Raw genomic sequence first — 18,207 nt, forward strand, 5'->3', positions numbered from 1 at the left:
TGATTACTTTGGGGCAATGCCCCGCAAAAGGCCATTTTAAGGGCTATTTGTAAATTAGTATAGGGTAGGGAATTTTATTATTTTGGGTTTTTTTTTTAATTTTATTAGGGGGATTAGAGTAGGTGTAATTAGTTTTAAAAAATTCTAATTATTTTGTTATTTTCTGTAATTTAGTTTTTTTTTTGTACTTTAGTTTATTTAATTTAATTGTAATTAATTGTAGGTAGTTTAGGTAATTTATTAGTGTAGTGTTAGGTGTAATTGTAACTTAGGTTAGGATTTATTTTACAGGTATATTTGTCTTTATTTTAACTATGAAGTTATTAAATAGTTAATAACTATTTAATAACTATTGTACCTAGTTAAAATAAATACAAAGTTGCCTGTAAAATAAATATAAACCCTAAGCTAGCTACAATGTAACTATTAGTTATATTGTAGCTAGCTTAGGGTTTATTTTATAGGTAAGTATTTAGTTTTAAATAGGATTAATTTATTTAATTGTAGTAATTTTATTAAGATTATTTTGAATTATATTTAAGTTAGGGGGGGTTAGGGTTAGGTTTAGACTTAGGTGTAGGGGTTAATACCTTTAATATAGTAGCGGCGATGTTGGGGGTGGCAGATTAGGGGTTAATAAATGTAGGTAGGTGTCGGAGATGTTAGGGACCGCAGATTAGGGGTTAATAAAATTTAAGTAGTGTTTGCAGGGAAGTTTAGGGGTTAATATATTAAAGTGGCGGCGATGTTCGGTCAGCAGATTAGGGGTTAATATATTTATTAAAGTGTTTCCAATGTGGGGGGGGGGCTTGGTTTAGGGGTTAATAGGTAGTTTATTGGTGTTAGTGTGCTTTTTAGCACTTTAGTTAAGAGTTTTATGTTACGGTGTTAGCCCATAAAACTCTTAACTACTGACTTTTAAATGCTGTAGGAGTCTTGACAGGAGAGGCTGTACCGCTCACATCTTCCAAGACTTGTAATACCAGCATTAGGCAAATCCCATTAAAAAGATAGGATACGCAATTGACGTAAGGGGATTTGCGGTAAGCTCGAGTCGCGGAAGAAAAGTGAGTGGTACACCTGTACCTGCCAGACTCGTAATACCAGCGGGCGGTAAAAAGCAGCGTTGGGACCTCTCAACACTGCTTTTTAAGGCTAACGCAAGACTCGGAATCTAGCAGCAAATTTGTAAAAGTCTTAAATAATTTTCTTTCCATCAGCCTTTTTTTTAGGGTCTTGGAGTGGAAGCTATGTTAGCGGGCAGTTTTACATTTCTGGGTTCCCAATTTTGTGTTATATCTCCTTGTACTAACTTTAATGCATCAGTTATTATGTCCTGTACATGTGACATGTTCATTGGCTGCAACTCTTTTTTGCTCTTTAGAAAAAAAGTGTAAATCTTGGTTCTCCAAATGAGGCACTTAGTTCACTTGTAGTCTGTGAGCATTTCTGTTATGAGCAATGGTTGCCAATTTTGTGCATGCCTCCATTGCATCCATTCTAAAGTGTATGCATTTTGTCCGGTACTTTAGTATGAGGCTGTGGAAAACCTCAAGACTACCAATGTGGCAGAATAAACATAGATGTTTACAATCTTTGTCAAATTGTGGGTCACAGATAATCTTTTGAAGTTCAATGAAGGAATTGGATTGAGTGGTTATCCATTTGCGTTCTCTTTCCTCATCGTCATTTAGTTGATTATGTTGGCAAAAATGTATATGTGTACCAACATCCCAGTGGTGTTTGTTGATAACATGGTAGAGCACTGACTATTTCTGAAAGCTTTTCTTGGTGTTTAATTTTATGTAATGCCACACGTCATATTGGTGGTTTATTGATGGGTAATTTTCTCTTAGTATCTTTTTGATACAAACATGCCTATCTGTGGTGACTACAACTGGCAATATTCCGTCATCTAACAAACTATTTAGGCAAATTTTAAATGCCTTTGCCTCCATAGCCACTGATGAAGTCATCTCTGTGACCTGTGTGATGTTGAAATCCAGTATCTTTCTAGACTCGGCTTTCATTACAGCATACGTACAATACTTGGCCGAGAAGCCTGGACTATCGCATTGCCCGACACCTGTTATGGTGATAGGACGTCCTCTCATGGCAGAAAGGTTGTATTCTTTTTCTATTTTCCGGTGGATATTAATCGCCGGGAAAAGAAATGTTCTTTGATAACGATAATAAGTAGGTTTGCTGGCAAACTGTAAACCAAGGTATTTAGCAAGTTCCCTGATTTCATTGTATTGATTTCCACTAAATAATATTGAGGCACAAAAAGTATGTTACCTATTGGCATTTGTCAAATTCGAAGTTGACTTTGCCATAGTAGACTATTATGTCCCTCTTCACATTCACCATTTACTATCAGCAAAGTGCGCTTTTCTATATTGAACATTGGTGCATTACAATTTGTCGATGATCTGCATGGTATTAGTTGCAATAGTTCGTCTAAGCAGGATTCGAAAACAAGATATTTTTTTTCAGTTATTAAATCTTTAGGATTGAAATCCTCAATTTTGGTACCAGTTGTTTAATAATTGAATGAAGATTGGGAAGTCAAAGATGATTCATATAACAAAGGTTGATCAGTGGATGTACCCAAAGAATAGATTATCCCCTGACTTTGCATTGTCTGTAACGCAACATCACCCATAGTCCATGTGCATTGATCTTTTGATTTAATCAAGGCAGCAGAAGAAGTGTTTTTATTTTTCTGTACAAAAGATTTTGACGTTTGAGTTTTGGCAGATAATGTGTAATGAAAACGGTTGAAATCGGTTGATTTATCAATGTTTTTTTGGATTCAGTATTAGTAGCTTTATTGATCATTGCTGGTTTTCGATTACAAACATAATTCCAAGTTGTTGTTGATTTTGGTCTTTGGAAAACTATGGCAGATTGATAGATATGTATACATTTAAAGTATATCTATTTATCCAAATATTAATCTTTAAATTTATATGTGTATATGCAAATATAAACTTATATTTGAATAAATTAATTAATATATCTATATGTATATAATTATATGTATATATATATATATATATATACACATATATAAATATATATATATGTAAAAACATATATATGGATATTTGTCTATATGTACATATATATATATATATATATATATATATATATATATATATATATATATATATATATATATATACAGGGAGTGCAGAATTATTAGGCAAATGAGTATTTTGACCACATCATCCTCTTTATGCATGTTGTCTTACTCCAAGCTGTATAGGCTTGAAAGCCTACTACCAATTAAGCATATTAGGTGATGTGCATCTCTGTAATGAGAAGGGGTGTGGTCTAATGACATCAACACCCTATATCAGGTGTGCATAATTATTAGGCAACTTCCTTTCCTTTGGCAAAATGGGTCAAAAGAAGGACTTGACAGGCTCAGAAAAGTCAAAAATAGTGAGATATCTTGCAGAGGGATGCAGCACTCTTAAAATTGCAAAGCTTCTGAAGCGTGATCATCGAACAATCAAGCGTTTCATTCAAAATAGTCAACAGGGTCGCAAGAAGCGTGTGGAAAAACCAAGGCGCAAAATAACTGCCCATGAACTGAGAAAAGTCAAGCGTGCAGCTGCCAAGATGCCACTTGCCACCAGTTTGGCCATATTTCAGAGCTGCAACATCACTGGAGTGCCCAAAAGCACAAGGTGTGCAATACTCAGAGACATGGCCAAGGTAAGAAAGGCTGAAAGACGACCACCACTGAACAAGACACACAAGCTGAAACGTCAAGACTGGGCCAAGACATATCTCAAGACTGATTTTTCTAAGGTTTTATGGACTGATGAAATGAGAGTGAGTCTTGATGGGCCAGATGGATGGGCCCGTGGCTGGATTGGTAAAGGGCAGAGAGCTCCAGTCCGACTCAGACACCAGCAAGGTGGAGGTGGAGTACTGGTTTGGGCTGGTATCATCAAAGATGAGCTTGTGGGGCTTTTTTGGGTTGAGGATGGAGTCAAGCTCAACTCCCAGTCCTACTGCCAGTTTCTGGAAGACACCTTCTTCAAGCAGTCGTACAGGAAGAAGTCTGCATCCTTCAAGAAAAACATGATTTTCATGCAGGACAATGCTCCATCACACGCGTCCAAGTACTCCACAGCGTGGCTGGCAAGAAAGGGTATAAAAGAAGAAAATCTAATGACATGGCCTCCTTGTTCACCTGATCTGAACCCCATTGAGAACATGTGGTCCATCATCAAATGTGAGATTTACAAGGAGGGAAAACAGTACACCTCTCTGAACAGTGTCTAGGAGGCTGTGGTTGCTGCTGCACGCAATGTTGATGGTGAACCGATCAAAACACTGACAGATTCCATGGATGGCAGGCTTTTGAGTGTCCTTGCAAAGAAAGGTGGCTATATTGGTCACTGATTTGTTTTTGTTTTGTTTTTGAATGTCAGAAATGTATATTTGTGAATGTTGAGATGTTATATTGGTTTCACTGGTAAAAATAAATAATTGAAGTGGGTATATATTTGTTTTTTGTTAAGTTGCCTAATAATTATGCACAGTAATAGTCACCTGCACACACAGATATCCCCCTAAAATAGCTAAAACTAAAAACAAACTAAAAACTACTTCCAAAACTATTCAGCTTTGATATTAATGAGTTTTTTGGGTTCATTGAGAACATGGTTGTTGTTCAATAATAAAATTAATCCTCAAAAATACAACTTGCCTAATAATTCTGCACTCCCTGTATTTCATGCACAGTAGAGACTGCACGATGACCAGCACACGAGAACTTCAACAAAATGACCTGGCAGGGAAGACCGTGCATGAAGGGGTCTGTGACGGCCGTTAAGGGGTGGATACGGACATGAATGGGGCTGGGCCGGGCGTGAGCGGGGAGATAGAGAGAGCAAACGAGAGCTTTGGTGGAAATATAGAACGAGCAAAAGAGAGGAGTTAGAGAGAGATTGATAAATAAAAGAGAAGTGGAAGAGAGAGAGCAAAAGAGAGGGGGGATAAGAGAGAGCATTAGAGAGGGAGGAGAGAGAGAGCAAAATAGAGGGTTTAGAGAGAGAGAGTTTAAAAAATAGATGGGAGAAAGAGAGCAAAAGGAGAGGGGGAGAGAGAGAGTAAGAGAGAGGAGAATAAGAGAGAGCATTAGAGAGGGAGGAGAGAGAGCAAAGGAGAGGGATTACATAAAGATAGATAAAAAAAGAGATGGTGGAGAGAGAGAGCAAAATAGAGGGGGGAGAGAGAGAGAGCAAGAGAGACGGGGGGATAAGAGAGTGCATTACAGAGGGAGGAGAGGGAGAAAAAGAGAGGGGTTAGAGAAAGAGAGATAAAAAAGAGATGATGGAGAGATAGAGCAAAAGAGAGGGGTATAGAGAGAGCAAGAGAGAGGGGGGTAAGAGAGAGCATTAGAGAGGGAGGAGAAAGAGCAAAAGAGAGGGGGGGAGAGAGAGCAAGAGAGAGGGGGGATAAGAGAGAGCATTAGAGAGGAAGGAGATAGAGCAAAAGAGAGGGGTTAGAGAAAGAGATATAAAAAACGAGATGGTGGAGAGAGAGAGCAAAAGAGAGGGGGGTGAGAGAGAGCAAGAGAGAGGGGGGATAATATAGAGCATTAAAGAGGACGGAGATAGAGCAAAAGAGAGGGGTTAGAGAAAGAGAGATAAAAAAGAGATGGTTGAGAGAGAGAGCAAAAGAGAGGGTTGAGAGAGAGAGAGCAAAAGAGAGTGAGGAGAGAGAGCAAGAGAGGGTGGAGATACTGAACTAAAGAATGTGGACAGAGAGAGATCACAAAAAGGGATGGGGGAGTGAGAGAGAGCTAAATAGAGGGTGAGATAGAGAAAGTAAGGGGTGACACCGCTGTAATGAACAAAATTGCCCTTGTAAAGGTGCTATAGAACTATTATATATATAACTATATACATGGGTATAAATATATTTTTATTAATATATATATATATATATATATATATATATATTTAAAACTACATACATAAATATATATATAAATATATGTTTATATATATATATATATATATATATATATATATTAGTATAAATAATTAAATATATATTTTAAAACATTTATACATATTATATATATATAAATATATATAGATATATATCTCCAAATTTGAAGTTTAGCGATAATTAGATTTGTATAAATATCTTCATAATAATATTGAGATGAAAGTGGTTCAAAAATCCTAAAATTTCATTTCAATTGTAAATATTGAAGATAATATTACAACTTTGTTTAAATTTTTTATTGGCAATAAGTATAATAACAAATAAAAATTTTTTTTTTATTAGATATTGAAATGACAAGAACATATTCGAGACATATTTATTAATAACTATTAAAATATTATTGAGAGCATAAAGATTTAAAATTGGACTTTCTAAATGAATAATTTATAATCATTTATCAATGCTGAAAACGGACGAATTATGTATATGGTCTGATACTTACAAAAATACATTTCAATGCTCGTTTTTGATAGGGGGAAGGAACATAAGTTCTATGCGTTCTTGTGCGCTATCCGTGAACGAAGTACACAATGAATCTCGTTAGTCAATGTTTACCTTGTTCATTGACAAAGCCAAATTTGCGCATGCGCTCTTTAATGCCCATATCATGAACGCACAGAGACAGTGACGAAAACGGGAGGTGGGACAGCTGCACACATCACTGAGCTCAATAATAAATCTTCCATGGGGCGGAGTTGGCACTCGTAAAGGACAAAGATTACAAACGGTGAATAAAAACAGAATTTATGTCTTACCTGATAAATTCCTTTCTCCTACGGTGTGTCCGGTCCACGGCTTCATCCCTACTTGTGGGAATATTCTCTTCCCTAACAGGAAATGGCAAAGAGGCACACAGCAAAAGCCCCTCCTCTGGCCCTGCCCCCCAGTAATTCGACCGACGGTTAGGAGAAAAAGGAGAAACTATAGGGTGCCGTGGTGACTGTAGTGTATAGAGATAAAAATTTTAGGCCTGACAAAAAAGCCAGGGCGGGCCGTGGACCGGACACAACGTAGGAGAAAGGAATTTATCAGGTAAGACATAAATTCTGTTTTCTCCTACATAGGTGTGTCCGGTCCATGGCGTCATCCCTACTTGTGGGAACCAATACCAAAGCTTTAGGACACGGATGAAGGGAGGGAACAAGTCAGGCAACCTAAATGGAAGGCACCACGGCTTGCAAAACCTTTCTCCCAAAAACAGCCTCCGAAGAAGCAAAAGTATCGAATTTGTAAAATTTTGTAAAATTGTGCAGTGAAGACCAAGTCGCTGCCTTACAGATCTGATCAACAGAAGCCTCGTTCTTGAAGGCCCATGTGGAAGCCACAGCCCTAGTAGAGTGAGCTGTAATTCTTTCAGGAGGCTGAAGTCCGGCAGTCTCATAAGCCAATTGGATGATGCTTTTCAGCCAAAAGGAAAGAGAGGTAGCAGTAGCTTTCTGCCCTCTCCTCTTACCAGAATAAACGACAAACAAGGATGAAGTCTGTCTGAAATCCTTAGTTGCGTCTAAGTAGAATTTTAAAGCTCGGACCACATCTAGGTTGTGTAACAAACGTTCCTTCTTTGAAACTGGATTCGGACACAGGGAAGGAACAACTATCTCCTGGTTAATATTCCTGTTGGAAACCACTTTTGGAAGAAAACCAGGCTTGGTACGTAAAACTACCTTATCTGTATGGAACACCAGATAGGGAGAAGAAAACTGCAAAGCAGACAATTCAGAAACTCTTCTAGCAGAAGAAATAGCAACCAAAAACAAAACTTTCCAAGATAGTAACTTAATATCTATGGAATGTAAGGGTTCAAACGGAACCCCTTGAAGAACTGAAAGAACTAAGTTTAGACTCCATGGAGGAGTCATAGGTCTGTAGACAGGCTTGATTCTAACTAACGCCTGTACAAACACCTGTACATCTGGCACGGCTGCCAGTCGTTTGTGTAACAAAACAGACAGAGCAGATATCTGTCCTTTTAAAGAGCTAGCTGACAAACCTTTATCCAAACCCTCTTGGAGAAAGGAAAGTATTCTAGGAATTTTGATTTTACTCCAACAAAATCCTTTGGAATCGCACCAACGGATATACTTTAGCCATATTTTATGGTAAATTTTCCTAGTCACCGGTTTTCTGGCTTGGACCAGAGTATCTATAACCGAATCTGAAAACCCTCGCTTAGATAAAATCAAGCATTCAATTTCCAAGCAGTCAGTTGCAGAGAGACTAGGTTTGGATGTCTGAATGGACCTTGTATTAGAAGATCCTGCCTCAAAGATAGCTTCCATGGTGAAACCAATGACATATTCACCAGGTCTGCATACCAAGTCCTGCGTGGCCATGCAGGAGCTATAAGAATCACAGAGGCCTTCTCCTGTTTGATCCTGGCTACAAGCCTGGGAAGGAGAGGAAACAGTGGGAACACATAAGCCAGATTGAACGACCAGGGCGCCACTAATGCATCCACCAGTGCTGCCTTGGGATCTCTGGATCTGGACCCGTAGTGAGGAACCTTGATGTTCTGACGAGACGCCATCAGATCCATCTCCGGAATGCCCCATAGTTGGGTTAACTGGGCAAAGACCTCCGGGTGAAGTTCCCACTCCCCCGGATGGAAAGTCTGACGACTCAGATAATCCACTTCCCAGTTGTCTACTCCTGGGATGTGAATTGCAGATAGGTGACAGGAGTGATCCTCTGCCCATTTGATGATCTTGAAAGACCTCTCTCATCGCTAAGGAACTCTTTGTTCCCCCCTGATGATTGATGTACGCTACAGTCGTCATGTTGTCCGACTGAAATCTTATGAACCTGGCCTTCGCTAGTTGAGGCCAAGCCAGGAGCGCATTGAATATCGCTCTCAGTTCCAAAATGTTTATCGGGAGAAGAGACTCTTCCCGAGACCATAGACCCTGAGCTTTCAGAGAGTCCCAGACCGCGCCCCAGCCCAAGAGGCTGGCGTTGGTCGTAACAATGACCCACTCCGGTCTGCGGAAACTCATTCCCTGAGAGAGGTGATCCTGAGTCAACCACCAGAGGAGCGAATCCCTGGTTACCTGGTCTACTTGAATTTGGGGAGACAAATCCGCATAATGCCCATTCCACTGTTTGAGCATGCACAGTTGCAAAGGTCTTAAATGAATTTGAGCAAAAGGAACCACGTCCATTGCTGCAACCATTAGTCCGATTACTTCCATGCACTGAGCTATGGAAGGCTGAGGAATAGATTGAAGAACTTGACAAGCATTTAGAAGCTTTAACTTTCTGACCTCTGTCAGAAAAATCTTCATTTCTACGGAATCTATTATTGTTCCTAGAAAAGGAACCCTTGTGGACGGGGACAGGGAACTCTTTTCTATGTTCACCTTCCACCCGTGAGACCTGAGAAAGGCTAAAACAATGTCTGTATGAGTCTTTGCCTTTGAAAGGGACGACGCTTGGATTAGGATGTCATCTAGGTAAGGTGCTACAGCAATGCCCCTCGGCCTTAGAACCGCTAGAAGGGACCCTAGCACCTTTGTGAAAATTCTGGGAGCAGTGGCTAAACCGAATGGAAGAGCCACGAACTGGTAATGTTTGTCCAGAAAGGCGAACCTTAGGAACTGATGGTGATCTTTGTGGATCGGAATATGCAGGTACGCATCCTTTAAGTCCACGGTAGTCATATATTGACCCTCCTGGATTGTTGGTAATATTGTCCGAATGATTTCCATTTTGAATGATGGAACTCTGAGGAATTTGTTTAGAATTTTTAAATCCAGAATTGGCCTGAAAGTTCCCTCTTTTTTGGGAACTACAAATAGGTTTGAGTAAAAACCTAGACCTCGTTCCGCTGTTGGAACTGGGTTTATCACTCCCATCTTTAATAGGTCTCCTACACAATGTAAGAATGCCTGTTTCTTTATCTGGTCTGAAGATAAGCGAGACATGTGGAACCTTCCCCTTGGAGGAAGTTCCTTGAACTCTAGAAGATATCCCTGGGAGACTATTTCTAGTGCCCAGGGATCCAGAACATCTCTTGCCTAAGCCTGAGCAAAGAGAGATAATCTGCCCCCTACTAGATCCGGTCCCGGATCGGGGGCTACCCCTTCATGCTGTCTTGGTAGCAGCAGCAGGCTTCTTGGCCTGTTTACCCTTGTTCCAGCCTTGCACAGGTTTCCATGCAGGTTTGGGCTGGGCAGCATTGCCCTCTTGTCTAGAGGCTGCAGAGTTAGAAGCCGGTCCGTTCCTGAAATTGCGAAAGGAACGAAAATTAGACTTGTTCTTAGCCTTGAAAGGCCTATCTTGTGGGAGGGCATGGCCCTTTCCCCCAGTTATGTCTGAAATAATCTCCTTCAATTCCGGCCCAAAAAGGGTCTTACCTTTGAAAGGAATATTAAGTAATTTAGTCTTGGACGACACATCTGCCTACCAGGATTTTAGCCAAAGCGCCCTGCGCGCCACTATAGCAAAACCTGAGTTTTTCGCCGCTAATTTCGTTATTTGAAAAGCGGCATCCAAAATAAAGGAATTAGCTAACTTAAGTGCGTGAATTCTGTCCATGACTTCATCATATGAAGTCTCCTTCTGGAGCGAGCTTTCTAATTCCTCGAACCAAAAAGACGCCGCTGAGGTGACAGTAATGATGCACGTAATTGGTTGAAGAAGGAGACCTTGCTGAACAAAAATCTTTTTAAGTAATCCTTCCAATTTTTTATCCATAGGATCGTTGAAAGTGCAACTGTCCTCTATAGGAATAGTTGTGCGCTTTGCTAACGTTGAAACTACCCCCTCTACCTTAGGGACCGTCTGCCAGGCGTCCCTTCTGGGGTCTACGATGGGGAACATTTTCTTAAATATAGGAGGTGGGACGAACGGTATACCCGGCTTCTCCCACTCCTTATTCACTATGTCCGCTACCCTCTTGGGTATCGGAAAAGCATCAGCGTGCACTGGGACCTCTAAGAATTTGTCTAATTTGCACAACTTCTCTGGGATTACCAAAGAATCACAATCATCCAGAGTAGCTAGTACCTCCTTAAGCAGGGTGCGGAGATGTTCTAGCTTAAATTTAAATGCTACTATATCAGGTTCTGCCTGTTGAGAAATTTTTCCTGAGTCAGAGATTTCTCCCTCAGACAGCCCCTCCCTCACTGCCAATTCCGATTGGTGTGAGGGTAAAACAGATAAGGTATCGTCAGCGTCTACTTGTTCATCCTTTTCTGTATTTAAAACTGAACAATCACGCTTTCTCTGAAATGCTGGCAGTTTGGATAAAAGATTTGCTATAGAATTATCCACTACTGCTGTTAATTGCTGCATTGGCGCGCTAGATGTACTAGGTATCGCCTGCGCGGGCAAAACTGGTGTAGACACAGAAGGAGAGGATGATGAACTATCCCCACTACCTTCATTAGAAGAATCATCTTGGGCAATTTTATTAAATGTGACAGTATTGTCCTTACTTTGCTTGGATGCCATGGCACAATTATCACATACACTTAAAGGGGGCACCACCTTGGCCTCTATACACACAGAACATAAGCTATCTGATGGCACAGACATGTTAGGCAGATTTAGGCAGGCTATTAATGCAAAAAAAACGATTTTAAAGAAAACCGTTACTGTCTCTTTAAATAATAAAATGACACACTTTATTTCTGAATGTTCAAAAAACTATGAAGACAATATCCGATCTTTATAAAATTTATACCCCAGTGTCTTAATGCTTTGAAAGTATTGCACACCAAATATGAAGTCTCTAGACCCTTAAATAAGCAAACCGGAGCTAATTGTTCAATTTAACCGGTTTTACACACTACAGTCCCTGCTACAGCCTTTGCTGCAGCTTTTACCTTCCTTAGGGGTTATTCACCACAGAAATAAGCCTTCCGGAGTCTATTTCTTATCCACAGGACCCTCTCACATGAAGCTGCATGCACTGCCTTTGATATTAACTGCGCAACTGAGGCGCGAAAATGAGGCCTCCTCCCTCTGCATACTAGAGTGAAGGGGCCTTCCTGACTAGATTAGGCGTCTAAACCAATGCCAGGAATAATTAAAATGTTCCCCAAAGTGTATTAATGTTCACAAAACATTTAAAATGCCATAAAAATGTGATATAAGTGAATCGATTTGGCCCAACAGTGTCTACCAGTACAAAAGCCCAAAAAAATAAGCCTGTAATCTGTTACTCAGTCTAAGAAAATGGCTTACCAGTCCCCTGAGGGAAAAACTGACAGTCTTCTAGCATTACCATGTGTTGTTAGAAAAGAGACTGGTCATACCTGGAGCAGATGAGTCTGCAAACTGTTACCCCCAACTGAAGTTCTCTGGCTCAACAGTCCTGTGTGGTAACAGCAATGGATTCTAGATACTTGTGCTAAAATCATATTCCTCTTTAACAGAAATCTTCATCACTTTCTGTTGTAGAGTAAATAGTACAAACCGGCACTATTTTAAAATAACAAACTCTTGATAGAAGAAATAAAAACTACAACTAAACATCACAAACTCTTTACCATCTCCGTGGAGATGCTACTTGTTCAGAGCGGCAAAGAGAATGACTGGGGGGCGGGGCCAGAGGAGGGGCTATATGGACAGCTTTTGCTGTGTGCCTCTTTGCCATTTCCTGTTAGGGAAGAGAATATTCCCACAAGTAGGGATGAAGCCGTGGACCGGACACACCTATGTAGGAGAAATATAATTTATATATCTACAAACTTGCAATTAGATGTACTTTACATTGATGCATTGCAATTGGCATTGATTTTACCATTCCTTTAACGCAACCCTTTATTCCGCACTCAAAAAATGACGTTTACAGGTTGTGCGGTCCGGCTAAAATGCTTGTGGTACAGCCTATACTGACACGATCCATTCTGAGATCGGAGACCAGTAGTTATGGATTTTGCAAAACAAAAATGTTTCACAAAACTCATAACTACAAAGTTCACTAACACCCATAAACTACCTATTAACCCCTAAACCGTCACCCTCCCGCATTGCAAATACTATATTAAACTTATTAACCCTAATCTGCCGCCCACCCACATCGCCGACACTTAAATAAACGTATTAACCCCTAAACCGCCAACCCCCCACATCACCAACACTAAACAAATCTAGTTACCTCTAAACCGCCGCCCCCCCACATCACCAAATCAGCCAATCGGATTTCAGTAGCTCTCATCCTATTGGCTGATTTCAAAATGTCAGCCAATAGGAATGCAAGGTACCCCATATTTAAATGGGTACCTTACATTCAAGCTTCAGTGTACGGCTGTACCCGTATGAAGAAGATCCTCCACGCTGGATGTCCGTGCCGCCGGCAACGATGCTCCACGCCTCCAAAGCTCCGCGCCTCCAAAGCTCCGTGCCTCCACAGCTACATGACACCAGAATAAAGATAGAAGATGCAGCATCGATGAAGAAGGATGTCCGGACTTCAGGAACCGTGAGTAGATTTCCTGAGGTTAGTGTTTTTTTTATGTTTTTGGGTGGGTTTTTTTTAGATTAGGGATGGGCAGTAAAAGAGCTGAATGCCCTTTTAAGGGCAATGCCCATACAAATGCCCCTTTAGGGGTAATGGGTAGTTTAGGATTTTTTTACATTTAGGTTTTTTATATTGGGGGGTTGGTTGGGTGGGGGTTGTACTTTCAGGGGGACTTTGTCATTTTTTATGTAAAAGCTGTTTAACTTAGGCCAATGCTCTAGAAAAGAACCTTTTAAGTGCTATCAGTAATTTATTGTTAGGTTAGGGTGTGTTTTTATTTTGAGGGTTTTTTTTTGTTTTTATAGGGCTATTAGATTAGGTGTAATTTTTATTATTTTGGATAAAAAAATATAATTTTTTGTAATCTTAGTGTTTTTTATTTTTTGTAATTTTAGCTTTTTTTGTAATGTTAGATTATTTAAATTTTTTCATACTATTAGGTTTATTTAAATTTGTAATTTAGGATTTTTAATTGGTAGTTTTTTTCTATTTTATTAGAATAGTTATGTTAGGTTAATTTATAGTAATCTTGTTTTTTTTTATTTCACAGGTCATATTTATTTAAGATAGTTATATTGTAACTTTTAATTTAAAGTAACGGGGGTGTTAGGTTTAGGGGTTAATAGTTTAATTTAGTGTTTTGCGATGTGGGGAGCCGGCTTTTTAGGGGGTTAATAGTTTTAGTTTATTAGTTACGATGTGGGGGGTGGCAGTTTAGGGGTTAATAGGTTTAGTTTATCAGTTGTGATGTGGGGGGCTGGCAGTTTAGGGGTTAATACTTTATTATAATGTTGGCAATGTGGGGAGCCAGCGGTTTAGGGGTTAATAGGTTTATTATAGTAGTAGTGATGTGGGTGGGCGGCAGATTAGGGGTTAATAGGCGTATTTATTAGTTGAGATGTGGGGGGCCGGCAGTTTAGGGGTTAATAGGTTTATTTAGTGTTGTCGATGTCGGTGGCGGCGGAATAGGGGTGTTTAGACTAGGGGTTTATGTAAGGGTGTTAGGTTTAAACGTAACTTTCTTTTCCCCATATACATCAATAGGGTTGCTTTACAGCGATCTCCATTCCGCGATTTCAGGTGTTTTTTTCTAACACTTTCTCCCCATTGATGTCTATTGGGGAAAGCGTGCACGAGCACGTAAAGTCAGGCCTTGGGTTTTGTGCGGTATGGAGCTTAACACACCATGACGTACAGCACAAGGAGGTTTTTCAGTAACTCATAATTGCAGCGCTATGGAAAGTGCGATACCGCTAATTTTTTTGCGTTCTTTATGCACCGGGTATAGCGCAAAACTCGTAATCTAGGTGTATGTTTGTTAATCCTGTTGTTTTATTTTCTTATGTTTATTATACTAATTTCTGATAACACTTAAAGGTTACATTGCTTCTTAATTCACTCTTAGTACAATAAACCCATATGTGGACTGTAACGCAGGAGATTACCCATTCATTGGGAATATTAATGGAAATTGCTACACAAGGGCTCTCCTCTGGACACTGAACTTTGAATCGTATGTCCTTTTCCACCCTAACATAAGAGACATTGGATTATTTCTCTTAAGGGTTGAGAAACATTCACTGAAGAGTTACATTCCTCGGAATTCCGATTTATCTCCTCAGCTTGCTTGATTACTCATGTAACTTCCACTTTGATTGTATCCTACTGAAATGCATCCTTTTTGTCTTGTGTCTTTTTGATAATGATTAATAAAAAAACTATTTCAACATAGGGACATGTACTTTAATTACTTTACCTGCAAATTTATACTGCAGTGCCTCACCATTAAACATTTCTTTTAAGTTTCTGAATTGTACAGCTCTAACGCCCTACACACATTTCCTTCTATGGTTGTATCTATACCAACTTTTGTTTTGGTAGAATGCTCAGTCATTATCTGCTGAAGCATACCTAGAACAAATAAACAGCTGTGAAATACAATGCTGTGTTTCTGAAGCTAAAATCTGATAAGGGGGGGTTGGATCAGACTAATCCAGACAGCATGGCTATGTAAGCAATTTTGCTTATTTTTGAAAATTATTTTAAAATACTTGCCAGAAATTTTTAAACTTTTTTTTTTTAAGCAAACTATTTTTACTTAGCCCTTTTAGGATATGCACAGATCTCAACATCAGTACTACAGCCTAACATACGTATGTAGGGATCTAGAAGCCTAAATTACATATAATGTACAAACGATACAGATTGTAATGCAATTGTTACACAGTTCTTTAGGGTGCAGAGTGGTAGAAGTATACCAAAAACATGGATATCAACCTTCGGGGTGACCTAAAACAGGGCAAATGAGGAGTGTCCTGAGTAGGTAGTGTTTCAAAGTACCTTAGTGAAAAACCTAGTTCATGCTGAGCTTTTGTCTTCCTATCCAAGAGAGCACTAACACTATCTTATCTCTTTTTATCCTTTTATATTACCATCTCAAAGTGTTTAATTTCCCTTTAAGTGTGTTAACAGTGATTTAAAGAGATTTAGTATAATGACAAGAGATGCAGACAATGTTTCGACTCAGAAACTTGTCCGCCTGGCTTTGCATCAGACGGGAAGTGTTCATGACACACTCACATGAGTGCCTGTTCATCACCCAACAAATGGATTTGGGGTTATTTATATCCACCAACTTAGAGGTGGGGGAGAGGGTAAGAAGCAGAGGTCTGGTGCTATGGAAAGCAGGCTTGCACATGCAAGGGCTCAAAAGCAGCATACACTGCTTAATACATTGATCCCAAGGTGTTGTACTGGGAAGGGGTCAAAAGTGTATATAAATGTGTGTGTGGATTTGCATGCATGTATATATGTGTATGTATGTGTGTGTACATATTTATGCATATGCATGTACTGTATATGTGCACATACATATGTACAAACACACACACATATAAAAATATATACACACACATACATCACAGAACCATATACATTTATACACACACACACACATGCAAATACACACACACACATACACACATACATACATACATACAAACACACACACATGCAAATACATACACACACACATACACATTTATTCACACACACACATACATACATACACACACACATGTACATACATACATACATACACACACACATATACAAATACATACACATCACACATTTATACACACACATAAGCACACACACACATACATACACACATACATACATACACACACACATATACAAATACATACAAACACATACACACCACACATTTATACATACACACACATACATACATACATACATACATACACACACATATACAAATACATACACACACATACAAACATCACACATTTATACACACACATACACACACACACATATATATATATATATACACACATGTACATTTATACACACATACATACATACACACACACATATACAAATACATACACATCACACATTTATACACACATACATACACACATACATACATACATATACAAATACATATACACACATCACACATTTATACACATACATATACACACACACATATACAAATACATACACACACATACAAACATCACACATTTATACACAAACATACACACACATGTACATTTATACACACATACATACATACACACACACATATACAAATACATACACATCACACATTTATACACAGATACATACACACATACATACATACATACATATACAAATACATATACACACATCACACATTTATACACACACACGTACATACATACATACATACATACATACATACACACACACATATACAAATACATACACACACATACAAACATCACACATTTATACACACATACATACATACATACATATACACACACATATACAAATACATATACACACATCACACATTTATACACACACACATACATACATACATACATACACACACATATACAAATACATACACACACATACAAACATCACACATTTATACACACATACATACACACATACATACATACATACATATACACACACATATACAAATACATATACACACATCACACATTTATACATAAGCACACACACACATACACACACACATATATACTAGGGTTGCACTGATTCTGATATCAAGTATTTGCATGAGTACTTGTACTCATGCAAATGCACCGATACTTAAACCGATACCTCCACTACCTACCCATACACCATCTTGTGGCGTTTTTCAAGCTGCATGTTCCCATTTCATTTTAAGCTGGAGTGAAGACTAACTAAAAATGCTTCACTTCTTTTCTGCCAATACAAATTTCTGTTATTGAACGTCTGAGAGCAGTGCTCCAAAAGCTGCTACTATAGAGCTGGCAGCCTACCTGAGAGAGATCACTGTACCTCATTCAGACAAACCCCTGAAGTACTGGGCAGTTAATAAACTGAGATTTCCAGCTTTGGCTAAAATGGCTCAAAAATAGCTTTCTGCACCATGCAGTAATGTGGATAGTGAAAGACTGTCCAGCTTAGCGTCAAACGTCCTTACTGATAAAAGAAACAGACTTATAGCTGAACATGCAGAGATGCTTCTGTTCATTAAAAAGAACTTGCCACTAACTTCTGAAAAAATATTCTAATTGCTAGATTGCCTGTTATACTGCTAGTTCTCATCCTGCACAATTATGCTCAAAACATACTCTACATACTGGGAACAAAAAGCAGCAGCCCTGGAAAAATATGAAGAC

The sequence above is a fragment of the Bombina bombina genome, chromosome 3 (assembly GCF_027579735.1).
Source record: "Bombina bombina isolate aBomBom1 chromosome 3, aBomBom1.pri, whole genome shotgun sequence".
In the NCBI taxonomy this organism is placed as follows: domain Eukaryota; kingdom Metazoa; phylum Chordata; class Amphibia; order Anura; family Bombinatoridae; genus Bombina; species Bombina bombina.